General features: G+C 34.2%; 1 long non-coding RNA gene across 1 annotated transcript in view; it reads right to left on the reverse strand.

Moving 5' to 3' along the window:
- Window positions 1-3,858: 3,858 nt before the first annotated feature.
- LOC120765573 (uncharacterized) overlaps window positions 3,859-20,663 on the reverse strand; it is a 306,047-nt gene continuing 289,242 nt past the window's right edge. Inside the window, exon 4 of the long non-coding RNA XR_005704473.1 lies at window positions 3,859-3,966. This is a non-coding gene — a long non-coding RNA (uncharacterized LOC120765573). The remainder of the gene's footprint in view (window positions 3,967-20,663) is intronic.

Below are 20,663 nucleotides of genomic sequence, written 5' to 3' on the forward strand. Positions count from 1 at the left end.
AGGCTCAAAATAAACAGGTTCCATTTCTGGTCCACAGACTCCTAATGTCAAATGTTCACTTTGCTGTGACCTTGTTCCCAAATGTAGAATGAATACAACAGTATTTCTTTTCCTCGCCTTTTTCTCTGTCATTGGGACAAAGATGGCCCAGAAAGAGACTGAGTATTCTGGTGTCAGGGTATTTAAACTACTGTAACATGATCAGCAATAGTATTAAGTTCTATATCCTTAATTTTTCTGGGTTGTATCTTTTATCGCTTATATTATAAATGTTAAGCTAAATTGATTAATATACACAAATTATATTTTTAATGAAAAGTAGCCTTTTGCTTTAGCTGTTGTACTTTGCTCATTAGAAATACTTGTGAAATACATAACTTAACACACTCTTTTTTTTTTTTTTTTTTTTTTTTTTTTTGTGTTCCAGAGTATATAAATATCTTAAACAGCATAGTCATCACACTTTTCTTCATTCTGAATTTTTTTTTCCCCTCATGCCAGTAAATATTTGGGAACACTTTGAATGGCACCTACTGAATATATTTACCAATGTAGAATCTGGAATGCTCTTAGCTGTGGTCTGCTACAATAGGCATAACACCCATATTCAGGCCTAAATTTCTGGTATTTTCACTTATTCTTCATACTTTGTCTTAAGAAGGTTATCTTGACATCCAAAATAAAAATAGGTGCATATGTTTTGGTAGAGAGCTATCTCAGCATCTCTTGCTTTCTTGCAGTTAGTCTCCATCTCCAAACTACAAAGGTCAGGTCTAACACAATTGCATCAATAACTGTTTCATACTCTGGTACCCAAAGCCTGCCAGATGTGGTCTCACAGTACGAACAGAAGTGCAAAATCACTTTCCCATATCTGCTGGCTTCACCCTTGCTAATGCAGTCCAGGATATGAGACTGCTTTTCCTGGGTCTACTGCTGTCTTGGGGACAGCCTAGTGGCTCCAGAGGTCCCAGAGCCATTACTCCAGAACAGCTCCCCACTTGGTCCATATCAGCCGATACTCTTGCTTCCAAGATGTAGCACTTCACATCCATTTTCATGGGGCTCCTGTCAGATAATTTGTCTCTGTAGAAGCCCTAACTTCTACTACATTGATCTCTTAATGAACATTTTGGATCTTCTGAAACCATTATGAGAGCGAAATCTGCACCTTTATTCAGGCTATTAATGAAGAACATTAAATAGTATTAGTCTTGCTACTTATCCTAGACACAAAGTACAACTTTCTGGTCACTAGCTAGGCTTTGTATTATGGATCACAATAGTAAGACCAGCAGTCCAGGCCACTGTCACACTGGAGGCTACTTATCTGATTCATATATCATATTCATAACACCTTCGTTACCTACCTGTAACAAAGTTATCATGAAAGCTACATCAAAGGATTTCATGAAGTAAGGGTAATCAAGGGCAGGCATCTTTGGCTGTCTACTCTCTTCTCATCAAGGCTGTCACATTGGATAGGTATGATTTGCACAGACCTGGATTTTCCCAAACTTGTTGAATAATGAATCCATGATTGAGGGCCACCTCTGTTCTACAGTTAATAAAGCAGCTGTTAAAATATAAGATGCTACTTACCTGTCATATGTGATTATTGTGATATTTCTAAATTAATAACTTAAATATAAAATAAGAAATCAGTAAAATAAAGCTGCTATAAATAACTATGACCGCAAATGGATGTGTATACCATTCAAATTCCTCATAGGAGTGTTGAGGTTTGCATTTATTCATCACTTTGTTTATTCACTCTGATAATTCCATAATTTTTTCTCACACCTGAGAAACATTTTGAGATTGTGGAACACAGAATTTTAAGATCATGTAGTAAATAGAATGGATGAAATATTCAATAAAATTTAGTGTATTGATACAGAAGTACTGGTGCTTATTTAACCTTGCATGTGATTGAAGGAATAGGTAACATCCAATATTCTTCCACATGGTTTCTGCTTATTACATATGTGTCTAAGAAATAATACTTTTTGCTACTTGAGAACTGGATAAATTTTGGACTTTTTTTTTTTTTTTTTTTTTTTTTCCCTGACCCTAGAATGTGGAAATGTTGGGTAAATAACTTAAAAATATTCTTACTCTTTATGCAACTAATCACTGATTTTTTTGCCAGAAAACAGAAGAAAATTATTTGTTTCTAATATATCACTTTTACTTTATTAAAAAAAAAAAAAAAAAAAAAAAAATTGCTCCATTCACAAGAATTGAAAAAGATTAACAAAAATGATTAAGTTGGCAACTAGAAAAATTATGTATACTTCATATGTGTATACATGCCTGCATATCTATTGGTCTCCAGGATTCCTAGGCAATGGTTACAAAGTAATTACCCCTCTGTATGTATGTAGCATAGTCAAGAGTGGCTTTTGGCAAAGGTATGTCTAAATCATCTGGGATGCTGCTTATTAGTTGCTTGATTTTGTCATTAATTTGATTATGACAAGGAACTCCCCTCTCAAAGTCTCAGGGTTTCTTACTGTGAAGTCTTGTTAGGATTCATTTTTTCAGTAGCTACTGACAAATATTAACACACTTTATTTAATACATATGAAAGCCTGTGAAAAGAACTATTTCTTTCATTCTGTGTAGAAAATACTGTGTATGGGTGATAACTTCTCTTGTTTTGGCTAGCAATGGACCAAGAATACAAACATACATTCAAGTTTGTCAAGTATTTCTAATAATCAGTAAAGCAATTGATGATCCAAAACAAATTTTACTGAAAAGAATTTAGCTTTTCTCTTAGACAATGTCTATGTAAATAGTTCTAAATATATACATTTTGAGCAGTTTTCAATCTTTCAAGTGCTTTAATAAGTGAGCTATTTGTTTTGCAGTGACACCAACATGTTTTCAGACATTCAACAACTTTACAGTAGAGTATCTTCTCTTTCTCTCTGATAAATGAACATATTTTACTGCTACTCTGCCTTTATCACCTCTTTCTTTCTTCTTCCCTTTCTCTTTTTCATCCTTTTCTTCTTTTCCCAGGCTAGCATCATCCAGGTTTCTTAGCAGTTTTTCAAAGGGGAAAATAGATTTTCACTAAGAAATTATATTGTGGGTAAAAAGCAGATCCAACAAACTGAAACCATCCTGCCTTTATCTTCTCCACATTTTCCTACTATGTATAAGAAAAGTGTAATTTTTCAACAACTATCAGGAAAGAAAACAAAACTCTAAGTAGAACTGAGATACTGGTGCCCATGAATACGAAGAATCAGACTATAAGTATGAGAAATGCACTTTAATGTGTGTGCATAATTCTTAGGTGTGTAACTGTAGCACACTGTCACCTTAGCTCTTACCATGTGAAAGATAAAATATGGACCTCCCTCAGAGATAATTTTTGGACCACTAAGGCTTCTTACTCTGTCCTTCACCCACAATTGTGTCCCATGAGAAATGCAGTAAAAAGTGAGGTGAATTAGCACCCAAATAATCTTAGTGGGTTTTTTATCATTTTGTCTTCTCCATCAACAGACTACTTTTTATCTACCTTTTCTTGATAATTGAGTATTTCCCTCATGTTCATATTTATGCTTTATAATAATTTATCATTACTTTCAGATAGTGCTTTTAATTGTCTAGGAAGGAAGAGGAATCAGAATGTGATGACATAAAATTTGCAAAATACCATTAAGAACAGATGAAGTTACACACTGATTTAAAGATGTGTTTAAGAATTCTACAATAAGGGAAATCAAAGTCCTCTACTGTGCAATAGAAAGTATATTTTAAAATTGTGTCTTGCTAGAAATCAGCCGATTTATACATTTAGTCTGAAATTTATCTCCAAATGTGTAAGACATCACTTACTTGGAGTTGAGGCTGATCAGTTCTGCCACAGCTGGTGCCAACATTCCGTTAGTCAAATTCTTAACTGGGTTTTAAAGGGTGAGGAGAACACTTGTTTTTTACTCCCACCTGAAATAAAATACAGTGTCAGTTACTATTTTTCTTCCAAGTGCAATAAGACATTTATTACATTATCCTAGCCTGTCTCATTAGGGGGTCATCAAAACAGTTACAGAAAGGACAGTAGCACAAAGGCATAAACTGTTTCACACTTCAAATTTCTCTTTGACTCTATGATACAATATCCATATAAATAAGTGCTCTAAATAATTATTTAGTGTATATTTATCTCTCTATATATATTTATTCACATAATGTATGCATGTCTAAATGTTGCTGAAGAAATTATAGTCAGAAAATTTAGCAGTAGCAAATAGAAGTGCTGCAGAGCAAAGCAGTTTTATGTAGGTATATAATTAGCAGAGTTTCATTTTTGTTTTGATCTTGAAGTACTATTTTTTTCCAAATTTCTTCACCTTATTATGGACTATATTCTTCAAATTTATGAAACAATTATTTATAAAATAAAATGTTAAAGAAAAAGTCTCTCAATTGTAAACTTCTCTCTATCACCTTTTAAAGGAAATGAAGATAAGAAATCCTAACAAAGAGAGTAACTAATATAATATAATATAATATAATATAATATAATATAATATAATATAATATAATATATTTATATATCAATCTACAAGAAGATGGGGAAAAGAAGGTTTTGAAAATCATAGCCCAATCAGTTTAACTTAAGTTCCTGGGGAAAAAAAATCATAGTGTCTGTCTTCATGAAAGCTATTTGCAGACAGAAGAAGATATCTGAAGGGACAGAGATATACATGAAGATATGTATACATGTAAAAACACAGTGGGAAAAACTGACATTCATTACTCCTAGAACATGTAAATATTCAGTAGTTTTATTGTCTTGTGACCATATGATATGTCTGTCCTTCCAGTCAAAAGAAAACCGAATATATGATAACTCTCAGCCATATTAAAACATAATGAATGGATTTCTACAGCTGACATAATTTTTCAGAAACTCAAACAAGTTAATAGTGAGTTTGCATACAATGGTAGCAATATGGACAGAACAGCAATGTTCAGAAAATCACAGGTGGCTTATAAAATTTCAGATCTTTATCCATCACCATTCCTTGTTCTAAAGGATATACAACTTATAAAGAAATGATAGGTTATAAAAAGACTCTACAAGAAGATGGATTAATAGTATATATTTAGTTATTCAATGTTGTATATAAATATTGGAGTCACACTGCACATCTGAGAAATTTATGGCCTTTCATTTAGAGTATGAACATTTAGAACGAAACTTTGTCACATACTGACATTTTTTTATGAATTAATGTTATTTTGTTCAAGGCAAATTGCATATCTTTATCTCATCAGAAAAATAACTATGCTCTAAAATTAAAGAAATTTCAGTAATCCTTTTCCTGTCCTTTAATTGTTTAAATAATTCATTAAGTAATTCATTCAAAACAATTGAAAAAATCCTATAAAATTATTATGCACTTTCCTAACAGCTGAAAGCTCCCTTTATTATGTTCTAATTCTAATATAAAGAAACAAATTCCTAATCTTAGACATATACATAATTACAACAAATAAAAAGTCTACATTATTCCAGAAACACTTTGCAGCTCTAGACTTACACAATTAGTAAACTCATTCTCTCAGAAGCTCTTTTGTAGTTGCTCCATCAGTACAAGCTTTAGTGGAAGTTGTTTATACATAAATCCTCTCTTCAGACAAATTTAATTTAAAATGCTTCCAGATTTGACCACAAATAAGTACAGAACTGAACTATGGCTTTTTTTCCAACTCCTCTAATAATTTTGAATTTCAAAACATTTATTCACAGACGGAATTCCAAACATGTTTGAAGACTGTCAGAAACTCAACAATTTTTCCAAAAGAAAAGTACAGGGAAATATAACCATGTTTTCTGGTTACTTTTAAACTGCAAGGATAAATGAGTAGAACGTGCAATTGAGAATTGAATCTCTCCAAAGTGCTTCAACAATAAATCGACTTTGCTGTATATGTCATCATAAGTTGCATCTTGAAACCAATTAATAATTACTTGAAAGAAATTATTTTAATGGTGAATTTCCAAACAACTCTAATCTGGAATTCTTCAAGGCAGAGGAGTGCAGGAGACCTACGATAATTAACTAATCACTGAATCATCAACAGAGGTTAAGAGGTAAAAAAATCTCTTCTCTTTTATTACTCCAGTCTTGAAATTGGAAAACAAACTTGTGCAGCAGCATCATGAGATTTTTCTCCTACACTTCAGGTGCTGTAGGGAAACAAACTGGGTACATATTTTCTATTCCAGTGAAGCAGAAGCTACTTTCAGAATATATTTTCCTTGTTAAATTTTAAATTAAAATTGATTTCTTTCAATGTACTTCATCTTTTCCCATGTCTTTTCTCGGCTTCTCTTCTCCTCTTCTTTCCCAGAACTCAGTTTCCCCTTCCCTTAGTTCCACTTCTACGCATTTCAGTGTCAGCAAACCTCTGAACATTTTTCAACATCTTCTTGCCAATCAGACCAGCAGCTGGTTTTTCATTTTTAATGGGGTTGCACTTGGTGCAAAGCTTTTTTTTTCCTGTGTTTTGCACTTGTTATCAGTTGAGAACAGAAGGAAACATCGCTTTGGCTTCTGAATGAAAGCAACAGATAAGCATGGTGCTTTGGGCTCTCTGCTACTTCTGTTAGCCACTAGTGGAGAACTGTGTTAATGCTAATTATTGTCTCTCTCTTCTATGATGTATTCCCTGCTAACAGGCCTGAAACATTAAATTTTCTCAGAAAATGGGCTGAGAAAGCTAGATGCCAATATATAGTTGACAGTGTTAGAAAAAAGGTTAAGCTTCAGCATTGATATTTGTATATATGCTTTTGGCCACAATTAATTCCAATGTGTTCGATTTAGACCTACGACACTGCTCCACAAAAGCCAAAGCTAGACATTAAAGGAAAGCTTATGAGGAGAAGTAATATCTCTTATTAGCTCAGTTGATAAAAAGAAATTACAAGATTCTGGCATAAAAACCCTTGTTCAAAGGAATATTGGGTAGAAGATTTCAGATGTGCTAGATGCCGCATGGGATATGGATATTATACCTTGTTTGAAAATTTCTTTTTAAAATTACAAAACATAGTAAGTCCTGGCTCAGACATCACAGAAGCAATACACCACTAAACCTTCCCAATGTTTATGAGATACTTATGATTTCTGAAAAAAGAAAAATTGTACACAAGTTACTTTAGTAGAGTAAATTAGATAAAAAAGGCAAATTATTTATAAAAATGAAAATATATTCTTTTAACTTCCATAAATAATACAGAGTTCAGTAAGCATTTGCTTATTTCTTTGGGCAGAAAGGGTGGCTACATAAGATGATGATAACTTCCCTTTAAAAAAATTAAATCTTTTTTTGTGTCTCTTCATTCACACGTGGGATATGACTACATTATACAGTCTGTCTAACAACACATCCACATTTATAGTTACATAAGCCTTTCTAACTCTGAAATTTCTTATATTCTATATATTTTACTTTGTATTTTATTTATTTGTGATTTACAGATAAATTTATGTGGAGATAGTTAATGTTTCTATTTTCTTTTACTATACATATGGGATCATTATCAAATTAATAGAAAAAAATAACATAAAATTAAAAAAGCAAATTTATGAACATGTGTCTTAAAATTTCCATCCCTGAAACTGATACCCTTTAAGAGTAATTTTTGCTTTCCCAGTGATGGAATATTTATGCATTTGAGAGCTTAATTTCTCTCCTTAGTTAAAGATGTCAAAACATTTTCCATTGAATACTTTCTTACAGACATAGTCATACAATTTAGAAAAAAAAAATAAAACAAGCAAAAAAAAAGAGAGAACAAAAGTAAAAGTGTGATCGCAAATGAAAGCTTTTTAGTTCTTCAAGGTTTGTGTAGATTACATTTATAAATTTTTATCAAGAATTTAACTACACTAAAAGCATGGCACAAAAAAGTATAGGAGTTAGAACCATATTAAAATACACTCAGTTTCTGCCAGTACCTGAGCACCACAGTTCTATTTCTAAGTGTTCAACATAAGTTTTTAACTGAAAACACTAACGTAAGCACACAAAAAGAACTGAAACATAAACTTATTTTCTTTACATGTCACATGAGTTTCAGAAATTTTATTCATAACATCAGTTTATGATATTGGCATTACAAAACACTGCAATCCATGACAGAATTTGCTGTATTCTCTTTATACTATTAATCACTGTGCACTTATAAAAACTCTATTTGCCAGCAAAAATTAATATATCATTATAGCTTGTTTCTCCTTGTGGAAAGAATCATAACCTGTTTTACGCTATCATGCTTTCAAGAGAGTATGAACTTATTAGTCTCCTGCTGTCCTCAAAGTTGGAAGTTCTGCATTGTATTACCTATTTTGCTTGCCTCTCAAAACAACTTTTCTAGGTTTTCTTGACCTAACAAGAAGATTTTCATCAGCTGCAGTATCTTTTAGGTAAGATTGCAAGTCCTTATAGTAGAGACTGCAAGTCCTTATATTACAAGGGATGACACGCTTGAGATAAGAAGCTTCACAAAAATACAGGGCAGATGCTGAGACAGCAAATCTCTATCTTCACAGACTGCAAAGTGTTTATAAATACATGGATCCTGACTTCAGAACTTGAAGATGCTACGATTCTGATCTATGCCAGAAAAGTAATGGCTTTCCTATGAAAAAATAAAAGCATCTTTTAAGGCTTGTGGAGTTATAAGAGCTGATTTCTGAGTGCAGATTCTAACATCTCTGCCTGTTCCAAAATTGTAGTACTAACTGCTTGAAACCATATTCAACTGTGAGTTTATAGAGAGATCTTTATTATGTTTTAAAATATTTTGTCATGATAATGTAAGAGTCCTAGTTACAAATATTTACTGTCTGTTTTGGCAAGATTTTGGGGAGGAGAGCTGCAGGGGTGGTTTCTGTGAGAGTAGGAACTTTCACAACATGAAAGACCTGGGCAGCTCCAAAATGGATCCCCTGCAGGACATAGCTTAAGGCATCAACAAAGATGATTCCGCTTCTCTGATATTGTATCTTGGAAAGGACAACATATACCGTGTAGCAGCTGTGGGAGACAGGAATGAGAAAAAATGTGAGAGAAACCACTTACAGACACTAAGATCAGAGAGGAAGAAGGAAGATGTACTCCTGGCACTGGAGGAAGGATTCTTCTGCAATCCGTGAAGACCATGGAGAATCAGATTGTCTTCCTGCAGCCCATGGAAGACTATGTTGGAGAAGATATCAACACTAAGCCATTGAGGTCTCCACACTACAAAAAAACATGTCCTAATGGAAGCTGTGGGTTGTGGAAAATCCACACAGGAGAGTGTGAAGAGAAGCATAAGTGGCAACATATTTTCTCACAAGACTTAAAGCCCATGGAGGACTGATGTTGGAGCATGCTATTCCTGAAGGACTGTACCCCATGGAAATAGCCAATGCTGGAGCTGTGTTATAAATGCAGGATGTTTGGTAAAGTGAACTACTTAGATTTCCTTGAGGTTCATCATATTCTTATCTAACTAGAATTATATAGTATTTTTTTTAATTCAACTTCACTGTTACAGTGTTTGCTAAAAAAGTACAGATTTTCTACATTGTTTATTTTTATCCTAAATGCATAACCATTAATCTGAACTTTGTTGGTTTATTTTATTTACCTAATTTTAACCAGGTCTCCTTCTGGTGTGGTATAATTCTGTCTATAATAGCGTAGAGACATTAACAAATGACAAGAACTTTCAATCTTATTTTCTCTTCCTGTTCTGATAAGTAGGGGAAGTGAGTGAGTGACTGGGTGGGGATATGGCAGCAATCCAAAGTCAGCCACAACAACTGTCAGCCTTTTGATCTGAGTGCTGCCAAAATTGGTAACTTTCTATTGTTAGAGTACATGGGGTAATGATTGTATTTATGTCTCCCTGAGTAGGTCATGACATCAAGGGAGGCCATATGCGTGCTTCTTCTCCAGGTTTTAAACATTGAAAGGATTTTATTATCTGATATACACAGATAATTCAAATAAAACTAAGTTTTGCCACTTCTTGTCAAGAAGTGATTTGTTCTGATCATAAACTTTAGAAGCTGAAAAATAATTTTTGCATCATGTAATTTCAAGACCTCCATCTATTCATTTTGCTGTAGAGAAAATTTAAAAGTTGACAAAAATCTCCTGAACTCCTCATCAGATTTATTACAAAAAATTTGCTACTCAAATAAAAATCTAGTGATCAGCATGACCTTGATTATGTCAATGGCTAAAAATATATTCTAAGTGTCTTTTTATCTATCTTTTCTTCCAGTCTATACTTGCAGCTATAGCCTCTGATTCTTTAGAGGAAGAAATAATACATCTAACCAATTACTCATACAGACAATGTACTCCTTCACTTTGCTGATGACTGGCTAAAGCTTTGAAGCATGAAATTTAATTTTGTTACTGGTTTAATGTATAGATGCAAGCACAAAGACCATTAAAATGTCAACGCATTAAATTTTGTTTTCCCCAGTATTCTTGAAAGATGATGATGAGCAGGATGAGGAGGAAAATGGGGAATCAGAGATTTAAATATATCACAGTCCAAATGAACCAAAGCAGTCTTATTTATTAAAACCATGCACAGAGGATATAAAATTTTCTGGAGTGATGTAAACCTTTGAAATAATTGTGTTATCAAAGGATTGAAAGTAGTATTAGTCTGATAATATTTAAATATCTCAACTAGGACATTTATTTCTAATTCAAATACATAAAGGTTGAGTCTCAGTAACTGGTTTTATGTCATCATTTTGTCTTCAAAGCTGAACAGTTGTCCTCTCCTTTCAATTATAATAGTGTGCATATACATATATATTCATGTAGAATTCATCCCTCAATCATCTCTCTGATTAAGCTAGACAACTTAATCTTCAAAGTTCTTGAATTTTAAGGGTTGCTTGATTCTATTTTCAGAATGAAAACTCTGTGTCTTCCTTTCCTGGCAAACAGACCTATCCTTAAAACTCATGGTTGAGTGAATGATCATCATTTATGAATGCTACAGTTTAGTATTTCTTAAATAATTTGTCCTATTTTTTAATACGTAGTGTAATGGTTTAATTTAATAAAACTGGGCGGAAACACCAATTAATGTAGGGGTTTTAGTGCTAATATATATTTTTTGTGGGAGGGAGAGATTAGGAGAAAAATAAACAAAGCAAGCTTAAGCTTAAAAATGAGCCAAAATAGTTTTATTAACATATATTAAAAGACTGAGAAAAGGAAAAAAAAGTTGAGAAACAAGAAAACTTAAACTAAAACAGAATGATACCTTAAAACAAGCTTCTTTCCTCTTACAAACTATTAACTTTCTTACTAAACAACATAGAAAGACACAACTTAGGATTTTCAGTCAGTTTTACCACTTAGACATAACTACTCATTACTCTAGAAGAAGAGTCCTTCTAAGATGTTTTTATGAAGACTTTTGCTAAAAGACAAAATAGTCCAGTGCTCCCAATGTCACATCTTCTGCCGCCCGGAGTTTTCGCAGACTGTGATGTTCTATCCGCAAAGCTTCTCAGTGTATCTGGGGTATTATTCATGAATACTTCTTCTGATCTAAAATTATCTTTGTCTCAAAAGGCTGAGACCTCCTTTTTGACCCAGGAGCGGGGGTTTCAAAGTTCCCAAATAAATCTGTGTTAGAGTCCTTAATTTTGATTAGAATAGCATTCTATCCAAATAATACTAAGATGCTGCAAAGAACAGTTCATTTCTTCATAATTTACCTTAGAAAAGTCCGGTTAAAAATGTCCACTTCTTCAATCCTATTCCAATATTATTAGTTCTTTCACTTCTAATCTGACTGACTTAGTGTAGAGTCTGTTCCATGTACCTTCTGGTTTGTTTTTTTTATTTCTTTCTTCTTTCTCTCGAGGAAGAATTGTGCTTTAAAAGTTCCGTGTTCCTAAGAAAGGGTTAAATTTGCTCGGGCTTGCAAAGGCCACGTGCACGCGCCGGGCTGCAGGGCTGAAGAAAAAATGCAAGGCCGTGCTGATAAATGAAGCTGGTAAAGGTCCTTTTTTCCACCCCTCAGTCTCATTTAAGGCGGTCCAGCTCAGAGTTGTTACAGAGCTGCAGGCTTGCTTTCTCCGCTGCCAGCGGTGATTAAGCTGGGCCATGTTTTGGCCCCTTCTGCCGTGGTCTGAGCACACGGCCCCGCACTGCCGAGCTGCAGCTGCCCCTCTCCCCTGCCAGCAGCAAGGGAAAGGGGCTCAGCCGGCCCAGGCCCTCCCCGTGCGGGCAGCGGCCCCCAGACCCCGGCCAGGCCCGGCCCGGCCGCCCAGAGAGGCAGCTGCCCGCCTCCTCCAATGTTAGCTCATTCCTGATCCTAAAGCGAGAGCGTGGGCGGTCAGCAGCAGATTAGTTTTAAATGTTCCTTCCAAAGTCGCACTGACAGTTCTCATTGGTAAACACAGCTGCCAATATCCCGGCCTGCTTTTTGATAGGCCCTTGTCCTCCCCCCCTCAACTTACCCTACGGTCAGGGCAGGGAAAAAACATTTTACATTTCTCTACATCTAGGAAACAAAATTGTGCCAACCTATGATAATGGAGACATGGAGAAATTAATGCATATGGCAAGGAAAAGACTGGAAACTGCTAGCTAGTAGAAAAAAATGCAATTTTACTTCATTTTGATACTACAGACTCTTATTATCACAATCATAATGGTGACCAAACTGCTTATAAATCATTCTCAGGGTAAGAAGGAGCAAATCCAGAAATTTCTCTACTAATCTTAAACTGTTACCTTAGAGCCAGATTCAGAGTTTATAAGCGATGAAGTCTGTGAAAAATACAATAGATAAGGTAGCTGCAGAGACTGCATATACTTCCAAATGAGGAATAAGGAAACAAAAGAGAAACTTCACATACAGTTTCAGTATACTGCCAAATCCCTACTTAGATCACACTTATTTTCTAATGTGATTTTTAAGATCGTGTTCATTAAATTAAAAACAACAATAACAACAACAACAAAACAACAACAAAACCCCACCACCATAAGTTAATTCCAGAGGTGAAAAAGAAGATACAGTAGTGCACGTGGGGGAACTGGTTACAGAAATTGTCTTCAGATATGCTGGTATGCAGTACCATGACATGAGGCAAGTACAGCTGGTGATGAATTCTCAGAAAAAAACTTACTGTAAATGCTTTTCTATCACAAAGGCATAGAATTATGGATAATTTAGGCAGGTGTAGGGAACATGGAAGTGATTTTTCCAGTCCAGTTCTCCACTTAAAGCAGAGACAACCATGCTTGGATTGTATGTTGTCAAGTTTGGAATGGAGACAATAAAAGCAAGAAAACTCCAGGGAATCTAGTTAACAGACTCTGATTACCAGAAAAGTAATGTATTTAGTAGGGTTTCCTTGATTCTTCTGGAAGCTGTTACTCTGTAAACCCTAGAAAACGCAGCTTAATATGGGAGAGAGAGATACTATTAAACCTCAAATTGCTATTAAATTCTGAAAGCTGATTTTTTTCTGTTTAAAGATAAAGGTTACACCTTCAATTTAAAAATGTAATGATGCATTACCTCTCTAAATTTCCTATCTGGTGCTAACTGCTTGGAAAGAGGACCGTGTTTTCTATTTTATTCTGCTACAATAAAACACATACTCTTTTTCTTCTATGTCTACATATTTGAGAAACAAATGTTATATGTGGTATGTGGTATATGAATATATGGTTCTTCTGAGGCATATCTAAAATCTAAGCAAGAAGGAATTTTAAGTGAGGAATAATAACATATATGCATATATAAAATTTTATGTATTACTATAACAACACTATTAATTAGAGGGGTTTTTTTTAAGAAGACTGTGAGACATTGACAGCAAATAATGTAGTAATTGTAAGCCAAGTAAGATGACTAAAAAGTTCATCTCAGCAAATATCCCTGATGACTCCTTGTGACATCATTTTTACTTAACAATGATTCTGTTTAGTCCTAAAAAGCAGTCATCTGATACATGTATGCAAATGTTCTGACAGTCAATGTTATCTAAGATGTGGTTGCATAACTATAAGATAGATACTTCAGATAAACAATGGGGTTTTTTTAAATTTTATATTTTATTATTTAAATGAAGATATAGCTGATCAAACTGGCAAATTTTCAGAAATTCGAGTGGTGGTGATAATGATGATGATGACAATGATATAAAGCATCAGACCTTGACCTGATGAAACTCACAGAACTGCAGCTCCAAAATGTTTGGCAATCTTTTCTTGGCTTCTAGACATTTGTTAAAGCAAGATTAAATCAGCCTGAGTCAAGGCAAATCCAGCAGATCCTAAAACTCTGCACTGGAGTAATCTAAAACTTTCTATCAATCAACACTTGCAAAAATAATACTTTACTAATTTTGGGGACTTGAAGAAAAAAAATCTTTTAGGCTTTAGGAGTTCTAAATTCTTAATTTACTCCTTTTTTATTTATTTGACTTTAAACAAATAATGTTTTTGGGTTTTCTGGGATTTCCTATGCATCGTGCTTAAAGTTTCATGTAAAATTCTACTCCTGTGCTTTTGAAAATAGAGGCCAAGATAATCCTAAAAACTAACTTTAGTGAATATCAGGGAAAGAGCCCAAGTTCACTGTGTACGGATAAAATCAGTAAAACCTTTCCTGTTCTCCTGGGGCTTTTATTTATCATCCACTTACTATTCATCCAAATCAATTCAGTACAATCTGCTTTACGTTGTCTTTAGTTTATGAAGCATGTGTCTGAAATGAACTAGTGCAATCTGGCCAAATGTTCAAGGTGTGCTCTAACTTCCCTTTTGCTTGATAAATATTGTGAAAGCCTTGTTCAGTAGCAATGAAAGGCATTATCAAGAAAGGATGTGATTACTAATACATTCTGATTTGATTTCAAAAATCCTTTACCCTGCATCTGTAATCCCTGGATAAAGGGATTGCTATTTAAACAATTTCATAGAGTGGCATAAATCTGTGTTCAAAAATCACATACATGGAACTCATTTTAAAGCTTCACACATCACTTGTGTGAATCTTATTTTTTTTTTTTTGTCATAGCTCCAGAAAAAATACAGAAATCCAATTAAAAGAACTGCAATTTATAAATTTAAGACCATCTTTCTTACCCTTCATTCTAAAAAAAATCTACTTTAACAAAAGTTATGATTGGAAAGATTTTAGTTTATTCAATAACCTTAGGCATAAAGGTCTCTTTATTTCTAGAATAGTTTGCTATTAGATAACCTACTTTCTCTATTTTTGTGAATGAATCTGGAAATCTAAATTAGCTACTGGAAACACAAAGACTGTCAAAAGCCACAGTAGTTTATATCAGGAATCAAAATAGCTGCTGTCTGCTTCCAGTAACTAGGGAATGGTGAATGTGTTACCCACGCAGAAGATGCATTGAAGATGTGAACTGTAGTAACACCTGCTTAAATTAATTTTATGTATTCTATCATCAGGGAACTGACAACTAGACTTGCTTTGCATGTAGTCTTTTATAATTTACCTTGACTATAAAAGCTATGATGGAAAGGAAAAGATAATTTCCTCCTAAACAAAAAAAGTTCTCTCATGATATTAGATGATCAGCAAGTTTACTTAAGTGACACTTTCTTCCTTGTCATTGATAAAATATTGATGAAGTTTTTTCAGTCATCCCATCATCATGGGTCTGTGTTTGACCCTGGCTGCTATCACCAGGCCCAGTCCTGAGACCCACCTGCAGACTGATATGACAGCTAGAACTCAGTCTGCCCTTATCCCCTCATAGCTGGGTGATGTGCTGCTCTGGTGCTACCCTAGGGTATCCCCACCACTCCTGGCCTGAGGACATCCCCTATCCCACATAACACCTGAAATATATCGTGGAAAGTTAGATCATAGGAACACAACATAGATTACATTTAATGCATTTAATAACTTTATTAATTATCTGGATGATAGAGAAAAGGCTCAAGGCAGACCCCAACCAAGTATGTACAAATCTGAAGGGAGAGTGCAAAGGTGATGAAATCAGGCTCTTTTCAGAGGTGTCCAATGACAATATCAGAGGAAATGAGCAGAAACTGAAACATAGGAGGGTCTATCTGAACACAAAATTCCTCTTCTTCCTTTCTGGGAAACAACCACTGAAAAAGCCCAGAAAGACTGTGGGATCCCTGTCCTTGTAGATCAAAGGCCATTCTGGACATGTGTCTTGGAAACCCTGTCAAGGCAACCCTACATAGACAGAAGTTGTTGACTAGGTGTAGTCCAAATGTTAATTTTGATTTCAACCTTTCCTTATGCCTGCTGGCTGAATCCGCACTATGCAGGAATAGCTTTTGACATCATAACTTCCATTCATTGCCTTGGTTTCTTCTATCCTAAAGGAAGAGCTAGTTGTCAGTCTTGTGGTTCTCCTAATACAGTAGATGTAATACTGTTTTCGAAGTCTTCTTTTTGGCTTCATATAAACGGCTTCATACTTGATCTACAAAAGTAATTGAAGCCATTTATATAGAAAGAGCAGAGCTTGCTGTGATGCAGATTGAACAGTCATTAGACTAGATGAATAGCCACAAACACCAGATCCTACTGTTCCTTGTTCAGGAACATACAGCAAAAAGTCTTGAGATATTTTATTGATTTGCTTTAGAAGATGGGAGATTACTACTAGACATGAAGTCCAAATAATCTGGTTTGTTGTTAGTGTGAGACTGACAATCCTAATACAGGTTTACTAAAAACAGAAATTATGTACAAAAAACCAAGGTTTTTTTTGTTTGTTTGTTTGTTTGTTTTTTTTGTTTTTTTTTTAATAATGGATGAGGAAACAAAAAGGAGATAATACCTTTTGTCAGACATAATAAAATTTAGTCAACCAATAATATAGTATTAGATTTTATAGGCTTGCAGGCAGCTATTAAGATTCTTCACTAAATCTAGTTTTGTATCTAATATTATTCTTTAAGAGTATTTTTAATGCATTATCTAATTATCAATGTTATCATGGCTATGCTGTTACAGATTGCATGCTATTTGCGTTTGAACATACAGAAAAAGCAATATAAGAAGTCAAATATCTTCACTAAATGGAGAAACTATAACTGTAACAGTTTAAAGAGGTGCAATATTTCTCTTCCCTTATTTTGACATTGGTGGTACTTTAATAAAAAAGCTGAATGTTGATTCAACTAATTCAGTAATTTCTCACCTATCATAAATATGTTTTTAGTAATTCAGGTAGCAGATAATGAAATCTTTTTACTTAATATAGAAGACGTGTAAATCTTAGTATTAATTTTAATATACTTGAAGGTCATGCTTACATATTGCACATTCTTTCTGCTTACACAATCAAAAACCACAGAATAAACACACTTACGACTAAATTCAGCTATTCAGCAAAGAACTTGGGACTATGTTGTACCATATCAGATCTTAAAAAGCACACTTGCCCTAGGCATTTCCACAATCTATAAATTCCATATCTTACACAATGAAAAGCTCAGTGTTCTGTGTTGAACTTTATCTTCTTGAACTGTTTCACTTCTGAACACATTAAATTACAAGTAATAAAGAGTTCAAATCTGATTTTTTTTCCTAAAGCAATTCAAATACAATTCTGCTTATTAAGTACAATTCAAATCTGCTTCACTACATAAAACTAAAAAAATAAATATTCCTCAGGGTCTTAGTTTCAGAGCACTTTATGCTGAACAAATATAGGATTTGCTCAAATTTTCATCATAAATTCAATTCCCATGCAATCACCTTCTTCTCATTCCTATAAAAATGTTATCAGATCTTTCAATATGCCTATGTAGTTAGCTGTACTACTGAAATGAAAGTAGAATCAGCCAGGACTTTTTAAACCTAATCATATTAGCACCTTTCTCAGACCATTCAGTATCCTGGCATCCAGAATGATTAATCTAAAGGAGGGCCAGGAGCTGGGGAGGGAACAAAACTAAACCAAACCAGATCAAGCTACCACTTCAACCAACAGATCCTTCTGTACTTTTTCTGTTATTCCTGTTTCATTCACCTCAATAATGAGGCTACCTATATACAGATATTTTTAGTGCTTCTTACTGTTTTTAATCATCTGTCACCTAACAATGGCTTTACTTTTGCATTTCTGTCTTTACAAAAAACACTTTTTTTTTTTTTTCCTGTCAAATTTAATATTTTATATTTTCACAAAGCAAGGAATTGTCTGCATATGTCAGCCAGGTCATATGGGAAAACTGTCACGATTTTTTATTCCAGTTGTCATAAGAAAATAATGCAAAGATCATAACCAATATCCTTTACCAGCTTATTATTTTTCTTGTTGTTCTTGTTACCATAAATAGCTCTAATATTATTTCCAATAAACATTTTTTTCAAGAAACAAGTACATGTGTATAAATGTTTTTCCTTTGAGATTTCAGAATGACACCCAAGTTGAAATTGCAATTCAGCATATATGATTTCTACCAGATTTAGTGTGAGGCCACAGGCTCGCTACTGACCTTTCAGTGCAGGGTCTCAGGACCCTGATGTGCCTGCCCAAACCTGCACTTGTTTTAATCTGCCTTAACAAATGTCTGATGTCCAGTTGATGTCCGTTGTCAGAAAACTGTACTTCTGATCAAGAACGGATCGAGTTTACAAATGTATCTCAGCAGAGTGCAGTCCTGTCCGTGTATTGCTACAAAGCAGTCACAGGCATACAAGAGAACTACTTCAAGTGTCTCACATGTTTTAATTTTTTCTTTGGTTTTTTTGGCCAGGTTTACTAACATGGTGTTCATTTACAGCTGATTTACTTCTTTTTAGTCTCAAACTGAATCTCCAGCTCCAATATAAACCTCTTCCATCCCTGTGGCTATTTCATCCCAGAATACTTGCATCTAAAAAGGATGAGAGAAGAGATCTTTTACAATGTAATTCATTGTTTTTGGTCGCTATTGTTAAGTTCCATTTAAGGAGTGATTCTTTCTTGAGCCATATTTGAGACAGCACTCAAAAATTCTCACAAAACAAGTCGCTAAAAAAGCAAACACCTCTTGATAAACACTCCCTTCTGAAAAAAAAAAAAAAAACAAAAAAACCAAAAAACCCCCAAAAACATAAAGTGAGACAAAATATTGGAAACAAACCAGAATCTAATTATAGAACATTAAATAGTGACAGAATCATTATAGAAGTTTCCAAAAAAATGTGGTAATATGTAGCAAAATACACAGGAACAGTAGCTCATATTTAATAAGTAACTCAACAACAGAATGGAAAAACTAAAGATAATTGGCCAATATTTGAGACATAGTGCTGTCAACAAACAGACAAAACACGTTAGCTGTTGTTTTCCCCACTTCAACTTGTTAGAAAAGAGCTACTGAACTTCAGACATTTGATGTCAAAAACTACTATTGTCTATCCAGGTTAGGCCAAGAAGGATTCAGAATTATTTCTGTTTCCACCAGCTTGAAGGAATCAATGAAGCGGTTCATGTGAGTTCAGAGAAACTGCAATTGCACCACCTTGCTAACAGAACTATTAAATTCCTGGTATGAAAGCGAATTAATTGTCTTCTGTATAAAGATAAATTTGATGAATGTTTAGCCTAGACTATGAAAAACAATGTCAGGGAGGAATTCTGGCTGCTCCCCATGGGGAGACAACCGGGAGCAAAAAGTGACTCCAAGGCTGTAGAGTGGCACCAACCTATGATGCTGAGCCAGAGCACAGATGCAGCAAGACAGAGTTGGGATCAGACACAGAAATACTCTACTGGGGTAAAGTAGGGCTGAGAGCAGGATTGAAGGCTGTGTCCAAGGATTCATGTTGGCTCATGAATGAGGCAATATGACCTTGGGCACAGGCACAGTATTAATCTGCTACATGGCTCAGGCAAGGGCAGCAGAAAGAGATTTTGCTGGAAAAGAGTTCCCCAGAGAAGGAGAGCACCCCAAACTTCTGGTTTCTCATCAGTGATGGAGGCATGCTTTGACTAAATATCTTCATTCATTCCACTCAGCACCTTAACTGATTCCAGTGAACACCCTAACTCAGCCCAGTAAACTTTTAGGAAGGGGGCTGCAGTCAGGATTATTACAGAAATGTCAAGCAAAAAATTACATCTGTCAATAGTTTCCATTTCATTTGAATGCCATTGGATTATTAATACTTATTCCTGGTATTTTAAAACAATAGCTCCTTTTGTCATCTTGAAAAATAATGCATCATTTTTCCAGGCTTATTAATTCAGCCATATCCTAATTGTTCAAAAATTCATTGGCAAGTTCAGTTTCCCAGTGTAGAAAGTGATATCTCTGATTTTCACTTAGAAAAGTTAATTTAAGTTACAAATCTAAAAAGAATTACACACAACTAGATATATATGTTTATGGAAAAAAAACATGTTTGAAATCTGTATTTAGGATTTTTTAATTATCTTTCATGTTTTTGAAGTCTATCTCTTGTAACAACTATTATTTTAACTAATGATTTCAGGATTTTTTAATTCTTTTTTCACTTTTATAGGCCTATTTGAAAACTTATGGCAAAAAAAAATTTGATATTGAATTTTAAAATATTGTTTTAAATTTATTTTAAGATTCTTGTCAAGGTTTTCAAA

Source organism: Hirundo rustica, chromosome Z (genome assembly GCF_015227805.2).
Source record: "Hirundo rustica isolate bHirRus1 chromosome Z, bHirRus1.pri.v3, whole genome shotgun sequence".
Lineage (NCBI taxonomy): Eukaryota > Metazoa > Chordata > Aves > Passeriformes > Hirundinidae > Hirundo > Hirundo rustica.